This window comes from Monodon monoceros, unplaced genomic scaffold (genome assembly GCF_005190385.1).
Source record: "Monodon monoceros isolate NGI ecotype Baffin Bay Population unplaced genomic scaffold, NGI_Narwhal_1 Super_Scaffold_16, whole genome shotgun sequence".
NCBI lineage: Eukaryota > Metazoa > Chordata > Mammalia > Artiodactyla > Monodontidae > Monodon > Monodon monoceros.
In genome coordinates this window covers 86,750,885-86,759,995 of record NW_021703772.1, presented here as the reverse complement: position 1 = coordinate 86,759,995, position 9,111 = coordinate 86,750,885, and positions in this window count along the sequence as shown.

Here is a 9,111-nt window from a genome sequence, read left to right as displayed (position 1 = left end):
GATTACATTGAATCCATATATTGCTTTGAGTAGTAAGGACATTTGAACATTAGTTCTTCCAAATATGAGCACAAAATATCTTTCCATTTACTTGTGTCTTCTTCAATTTCTTTCGTATATTTCTTTCTTAAATTTATTATATTTTGTAGTTTTCAATATACAGGTCTTCCACATCCTTGGCTAAATTATTCCTAGGTATTTTATTCGTTTTGATGCAATTGCAAACGGGATTTTTTTTTAAGCTTCTCTTTCTGACAGTTCATTATTAGTGTATAGAAAAGCAACAGATTTTTGTGTATTAATTTTGCATCTTGCACAGTCCCTTTGTCATGTAAGGCACCGTATTTATAGTTCATGGGGATTAGGGCATGAACATCTTTAAGGGTTATTATATTGCTCACCACCATTGGTTTCTGAGCATTTCTCTTTCTCTCCTACTTTGGCTTTGCTCCCATGTAGAATCCCTGAAGGCTTTTTACCCTAAAATGCTTTGCCTCCATCTTCTACAACCTTTCAGTAACCAAAGGCAGATATTTCCTTGGATGGTAGGCTTCTAGAGCATTCCTCTATGTTCTCTTTGAAGTTGTTAGTTGCAGGAAGCAAACTCAGATGGAGATTTATGTGCAGGAGTTTTACTGGAAATGCTCTTGGGATGAACATGTGTATGTGGGGATGGGCTTGGGGGACAGCGAAGGAAGCAGGACTGTGCTGATGGGAGAAAATGAACTTTAATACAGTTACAACAAAGTTCTCAACCAATCCCACAGGGAGTCTGGACCAAGATGACCCTTGAGAATTGCCCTCCAATTGAGGTCCCTTGTATGGGGCTCCAACAACATTGTCATAGATGCAAGAAACTAGGGCATGGAGAAGTGAAGGAGGGGCAGGCATGACCTCAGGCTAGGCACAGAAATTCACCGAGAGAGGTCTGTCCCCAACAATCCCAGTAATAATTGTTTTGAGGAATGAGTGTTTTGCAGCTAAAGAGTAAGAAATTGGCCTTGAAGTAGGAGAACAAAGATGACACTTGGGTCAGGAAAATAAGATCAAAGATTTGGGATCAAATGGAGGTGGGATAGTCTAGTATTTTCTATACCAATCACTTCTACTTCTTGTAGCTTGTATGCACAGGTATATGGGAGGTGTGGGGCTCAGCTATCAGGAAAAGAAAAGGGGTAATGATCTCATTCCTGCCACCTGCCACATTGATCCCCACTCTCCCTGAATGGTTCCTGATCTTTTATCTTTAAACTAATAAGCCTGGGTACATGTTTATATATGTGCATTTTATGATAAGCCATCAAAACTTCACATTTAATGTAGAAATGTTATCAAATATAAATGAACCATTTTTATGTGTGTACATATGCATATATATGTATTTACACATATGTGTGAGTATATACATATATATACACAGGTATACACACACGGAAACACACATGTATTCAGAAATCTGTGTAAACAGCTAACCTTGCTTGAGAAATGTGTATGGTTTTTTGGCGTGTGGAGTGTCCTTGAAGGTGGTTTTGGGGTAACTAAAAGTCAAATCTGAAGTTGCTTTTGTTTAAAAAAAAGAAAAGAAAAAAACCCAGTTCTTTTGTAACTACTAGAATCAGCTCACAAAGTTTATTTTTTATCTGTGTCCATAAAATTTAATAAATTTAATAATTTAAAAGATTTATAAAGGGAAAATTGTCCCTAACATGGTCTGGGACAGAGTTTTTAATTCACAACCTTCTTCTGGGAAGAAATTAGCATTCTTGATAAACTGCTAAAGCAATTTTCAGATAAACTTTTGATGGTATTAAGACCTCTTCTGGGAAGCCAGTTGTCATCCCACTCAGCCGAATGATAGTCGAAGAGTTCAATGATCTTTCACCAGACATCTTTTTTCCCTTTTTGTGTATGACACCTTACCACTCTTTCATATATGTTTGTGTGTGTGTATGTGCGTGTGCGTGTATGCACGTGTATGTGTGTGTATGAAGAGAGAAAGCTTAAAGTTGTCCAATTTAGAATTTGTAATAATTTAAAAATAAAACTTGATTAGCACACATAACTAAATTTTCTGGGAAAAAAAGTTTCAAACAGGAAGTATTTCATTAATATTTGGTCCCATTTAGAAATGTAAGAGCCCCTAAACATTTTAAACTACAGTTGTGAATTTAATACTTGATTTCATTTTTTAAATATTTACATTTAAATACCTTTAAATATTTACATTGTCCAAAAAAATTTTAAGTACTTACATAATTCTGTAAAATTTACTAAATTAAATTTCAAAATAGAATAAACCTGTGCCAACAGGCATTCTAATACTGTATATGAACTTACTGAGATCTTAAGTTAAGATCTCAAGTTGAAATTGATTTCACAATTGCATATTTTAAACTGGAGTCCCAAGTCTGACCCATTCTAATATACTAAATTCTCCACAACATTTCAGATATTTAAAATACCAAATGTGCACAATTTACTTAACAAAGATGGCTAAATAATAATAATATCATAGATGTGATTTTCTAAAACATTTTAATACTAATTTTAAACCTTCTCAAGTTTAAAAAAATGCTGCACATCATGAAACAATTATGTCACCCAACCCATTTTTGGTGGTTACCTTCCCATGAAATTTTTGGAATTGCTTTCATTTTCCTGGTTCTTAGACACCAGAATATATTGACCAAAAAGCAATGGATCCTTATCTGGGATTCTGATGGATTTCCCATGTATATAAAGAGGATCCAACAGTCTTCCTAACTTAAAACGTGTAGACGTTTGGACCATTTTCTTAGACTTAAGTCTCATCATTACCAAATTTTCAAATGAAACAAGGTCTGTAATCCACACCAAGAAATTAAATTTGACTTTGCATTTCTTTCTATGGAAACGTGTCTCCATTCAAGGTCTAAAGACCCATGAGCTTGAAGGATTTCACATTATCTTAGTACTCTATAACCTTAGGAGATATGAAAATTATATCAAACTAATTCTATATGTCTCTCCTGGCTGTGTGTTATTATTCAACTGTAATTTCCAAGGTCATTCTGTGAATGCTATCCTTTCCCCTAAGCTCTTCAACTTCTTGCTTCCCTTCTCTGAGAACAATTTCATCAAACCTTATTTTCCTCACTACAAAATAAGAATAATAATATACAACTCACAAGTTTGTTGTGAACACTAAATTAGATAATATATGCAAAATTTCTTTGTAATAAAATTAGTGTTGCTGTGAAATTTTTTTTTTTTTTTTTTTTTTTTTTACCACAACTACTAATACCTCGTATTGAGTTTTCACTATAGGGCAGATCCCACAAGAGGGATTTTTTTTTTTTTTTTCCACAAGAGGGATTTAACATTATCTATCTAAACCTCTAAACAATGCTAGGTGATGACTAATAGTAATCTCCACTTCAGAACCAGGGCTTCAAGACCACAAGTTATTAGTTATATAACATATTGCTAAATTATGCCCATAGTTATGTTGCTAATGTTTGTGGAACTAGAATTTAAAGCCAGATATGATGGACTACAAGGGTGGTTTTTTTAACCTCTGTTCTAAATACTCCAGGCAACCAAGAAAGAGGTGATCAGTGTAAAGTGTACGATCCAGATCTTGTTACACAGGTGGTCCACTATTTCTTTCACCATTCTTTTTTTATCTCCACCAATGTCCTTTTATTTCTATTTTACTATTTCATCTTTGCAGAGTTTATATTACCAAGTATACAATAAGCTGTTCCAAGCACCGTTTGGAGTTCCTTGGTGAATGCCACATCACTCCTTATATATGGAAGGTGCTACAAAAATAGTTGTTGAATGAATGGGGCAAAGCGTTGAAAAAAAAAAAGGAACACATTTGTTATTTACTATAATACTTAGAAGAGATATTTTCTTGGCGAGAAGAAGAAAATGAACCCTTTAGAAATGTATATTTTTTAGTTCTTCTATGCACTAGGCATTAGTTCTCTAATACACTAGAAATAAAGTAACACATACTTTATTTCATTCAAGCTTTTCAATAACATGCCAAGATTTGTTGCACTACCGCTATCCATGACTATGGTTGTGGAGACACTAAAGAAGTTAAGGAACTTGTCAAAGGATAAAGATCAAGTGTTAGGACCGGACTTTGGAGCCTAGTGGGTCTGATTTCAGTAATAAAAGGAAAGAGCCTTTCTTTTGATCATAAAGTGAGTACTGAAAGCTGCTTATTGTTGAAATTATTTCCTATCAAAATGCTGAGCATTCTTAGTAGAACCTTTTAAACAAATGTCCTGTATTCTTCAACTAAATTGATTTAAAGGTAATACTCCTCATATTGGGCCAGTCATTTAAGAAAATGTAAACAAATGCCAAATTGATCTCCATGTCCTCCCACCACACTTATTAAAATATGTTTATTGAAGTGTAGTTGATTAACAATGTTGTGCCAATCTCTACTGTACAGCAAAGTGACTCAGTTATACACATATAGACATTCATCTTTTAATATTCTTTTCCATGATGGTTTATCCCAGGAGATTGGATATAGTCCCCTGTGCTGTACAGTAGGACCTTGTTGTTTATCCATACTAAATGTAATAGTTTGCATCTACTAACCCCAAACTCCCAGTCCATCCCTCTCCCTCCTTTCCTTCCCTTTGGCAACCACAAGTCTGTTCTCTGTGTCTGTGAGTCTGTTTCTGTTTTGTAGATAAGTTCATTTGTGCCATATTTTAGATTCCACATATAAGTGATATCATATGATATTTGCCTTTCTCTGTCTGACTTACTTCACTTAGTATGATAATCTCTGGTTGCATCCATGTTGTAGAAAATGGTATTATTTCATTCTTTTTTGTGGTTGATTAGTATTTCATTGTGTATATGTACCATATCTTCTTTATCCATTCCTCTGTCAATGGACATTTAGGTTTCCACCCCACTTTTTTATACACCCCTTACCCTCCAAACACCTAAGGGCTTTTTATCACCCAGTGCATCCTCACAACTTTCCTGTGCTACCTCTCCTATCCTTACACAAGTCTACAGTGAAACTCTGACATCTCGTTCTCAACATGGTTGAAATTAAGTTTACTGTCTTTCCAACTGCCCCAAATAAACATTGTCTCTGCTCTCTCTCTTTTGTCCTCTATGTCATATAATAGCATTACCAGCTATTCATTTGACTGTTCCTGAAGCCTCAAGTTCCCACATCTAATCAATCACCAAATTTTACTGATACTGTCTCCTACTACCTCTAGAATTCTTTTTTCATTTTATTCCACTTCCACTGTCAGAATCATAGTTTAGTAGATATCTTTTTTTTTGCCTTGGATTCATGAAAACGAACCTCTTATATATTTCCCCGTCTTGAGGCATATCCTACCTTTTTGAGTTCTCTACACTATAGACAAAAATATAACAGGCAAATAGATTCTATTTAGATCCCTTTTTAAAACGTCACTATTTCCAGGAATTTGGGGACAGAATACATATCTGGTTCTGAAACCCTTTCAGGCCTCATATTTCTTTTTTTTTTTTTTGCAGTACGCGGGCCTCTCACTGTTGTGGCCTCTTCCGTTGCGGAGCACAGGCTCTGGACGCGCAGGCTCAGTGGCCATGACTCACGGGCCCAGCCACTCCGCAGCATGTGGGATCTTCCCGGACCGGGGCACGAACCCATGTCCCCTACATCGGCAGGTGGACTCTCAACCACTGCGCCACCAGGGAAGCCCATGGCCTCATATTTCATCATTCATTTGTTCCTCCAAACTGCTCTTCCAGAATTAACTGTGCTTTCTCTTGATTTGTGCTATCTGCCATTCTATGCTTAGAAGACACTCCTTATGCCTTGTCCCCTGATTACATTCTACTCTTCCTTCAAGTCTCGGCTGAGTCTTACTTAACTTGCTAGTGAAATTGTTGCCGATGGGTATCATCCTTACATCCCATAGCAGGGAAACATGAGCTATCTAAATATTCTCATAGCAAAATTAAGTTCTTCTTTATCTGTGTTTCCATTGCAGTTTTGTACTTCCCTGTTTTCATCCCTATCTATTGTATTGGTCCTCATGTACTAAGTATTGGACAGAGATCTGGAACATAGCAGGCATTCACAGAACCCTTGTTCACTTGAAATATTAGATATACTCAAAATATTTATTATTAATTTAGTGTAGGAAACTTCATATAACTTAGCCACAAATTTTTAATGGGTTCTTCTTATCTTAGAAATTATATATGTAAAGCAAAAATAAGAAAATAAATCATGCTAACTAAAAGTAGAACGTTGTACTTACATAAGATGAATGTGGAAATGTTTTTAATAAAAGTGTGCTAAATTAATGGAAGAATATTTAATAAAACATATTTATAACATTCTTATATGACATAATGTTATACATTTTAGTTTTCTTCTATTTTGAGCTCTTTTTAGAACACAGCTGAGCATTCTATTGGATTCTATTGGGTCAATTTTATTAATTTAATTAATTAAGTGGTACTGAAATTTAGATTAAAGAGGAAATATTAAAGTTAACGATAACAGAGACAGAGTTATAAAACAATGAAGTTTGTACAAGTGAGGGAACATAAAATGCTCAGTCAGATTAAAAAAAAAAAAGTTCAATTTTTTGATATTGTGGCATGTGTCTTTCACTGAATTTAACATCTTTTCTAAGAAAACAAAAGTCACATAAGTTCACTGAATTTGTATTGACTGGTTGGGATACATTTGATAAAAAACATAAATATTCTGCAAGACTTCTGGTGGGTAACATAGGTTTAGGTACTGTTTTGACCAGTTAAGTAATAAGAGGGGTTTTTTTTTTTGTTTTTGGGGTTTTTTGCTTTTGTTTTGTTTTTATCATGCACCAAATTTTCACTCAATATTGGTGACACATTTTATTTACATGCCCCACAATCTGCACAAATGACTCAGTTATAGATCAGTAATTCATGTTTTTTTATTCTTCAATTTTATTACCTAAACTTACTCTTCTAAGCATCGTTTTTTGTTTCTAGTTAAATATAAGTGAAAATTGATTGGAGTATTTCTCAATGGAATTTTATCTTTATTTCATCATAATTGCTTCATATTTGAATAATGACAGATGAACTGCCTCATTCAATTGCAGCTTTAAGTCTTTGAAGTCACAATAACAGCATACGATTTAAATCCTCAAGCCATTATTATATCAGAAAAGACATTGTTGAAAATGAAAACTTATGATGCTATAATTTGATGGGAAAAAGGACTCTAATAATTAAAACATATTATTTCCTGGACAATTTCTAACCTAAGACATTATGACACAAGAGTGAACTGGACAGTTACACGGTGGTACCACCTTCCTAAATTACTTCTAGAGCAATATTTTATAATTATTGAGCAAAAATTCACATAGCAAGTAAACGACACTAAAATTATTTTTCTTTAGAATGAAACATTATCTCAGTGGCATTTATAATTCTATTCAGCAACAATTCAGTATTTCACCAATAGAGAGTTCATCAGATCTTTTTCTTTTTTTCTCTGACATTTACATCAAGAGCTGAGTACTTGTTAATACTCCAAGGTATGCATTTCAAAGTTCTCTTTGGCTTTGTATTCAGTTTTAAGTAAAGAATCAAATACTATGCAAAGGCTAAAAGTAAAAAAAAAAAAGAGATCCTGCACTTAAAATTTTATTAAATATGGCTAATATGTTTTGCAGTGGCTGATTTATACATGCAACACTTTCATTTTTTGACTAAGACACTATATTTCTACCAATGCGGCATCAAAAGATTTTCAGGACCTCAGTAAGCAAAGTAAAAAGAATAAAACCTATGTAACACATACTTAACATAATTCAGAGTACATAAAATTACACACATAAGAGGGAATATTTGTAAATGATTACAGTGAATAACATGAACATGAAAATGGCTCCCATTTGAAATTATAGAAAGACACCATTTTACTGGGGATTTTCTTCAGCCATTTATCAAAGCAAGTTGATACTCCTAGTAAGTCAATACCTTTCTTTAAGAATGAAATTACATAGAATAAAATTAATTATGTGTTATAAAAATTATATTTTATACTAACACTAAATTTTGTGAAGTTACAAAACCCAGTAAATATCAGCTTCTTGTCCAATAGGAAGAACATCATTAGATATTTCTTCTATAAAAGATCATAGAATACTATGAATGAAGCACGTCAGAGTCAGGCAAAACCCTGCTATTTCTCTAATTGCATAGATGTTTTCCGTGCTAGTAGAATCTGTTTAAATTCTAAAACTCTGCTTGTTTACATTTTAACACTGTTTAACTACTGGGATGTCCTATGTCATTTGAGCTCTAGGGGAAAAGTGAGATTGAATGTTCTATCTATGCACCCAAATTCTCCTTATGTTGCAGATTATTAAATAAATCACCAAGGACTTTTGGATCTTGAGGATGAGTCTACAATTTAAGAAAGATATTTTATAGCACACCATGACAAAACCTATATGCATAAAATCTTCACTGACGACTAGTTATTTTCAGAAAATACTTTTACAGTTCATTTCATCCTTTCCCTTCCTGTCCCTGTTCAATAGTCTTAGATTCCTGCCTGCCTTGAGGAGAGCTTATTTTGGTACATTATCTTTGAATTGAGTTTGATCTAGCTTCTTCAAATTGATCAATTAATTCTAATCACCTATCTCGATTTACTGTGATTCAAATCTCCATGTGCCAACTTATCTGAGTTTCTTTCTTTAAAAAAGATCAGGCATTTAGGAGTAAATGTTGGCAGCAAATGTTGGGGTCTAGAGATGGCAAGAGGGAAGATGAAGAATTGTATGGAAACATACGAAAGCTCATTTGCCTCTCTGTGCCTTAATGCACACGAGAATCTGGTTTCACAGACCTAGGAAAATGTTATAAAGGAAACTATTCCCGGGACTTCCTTGGTGGCGCAGTGGTTAAGAATCTGCCTGCCAATGCAGGGAACATGGGTTCGAGCCCTGGTCCGAGAAGATCCCACATGTCGCAGAGCAACTAAGCTCGTGTGCCACAACTACTGAGCCTGCGCTCTAGAGCCCGCAAGCCACAACTACTGAGCCTACGTGCCACAACTAATGAATCCTGCGT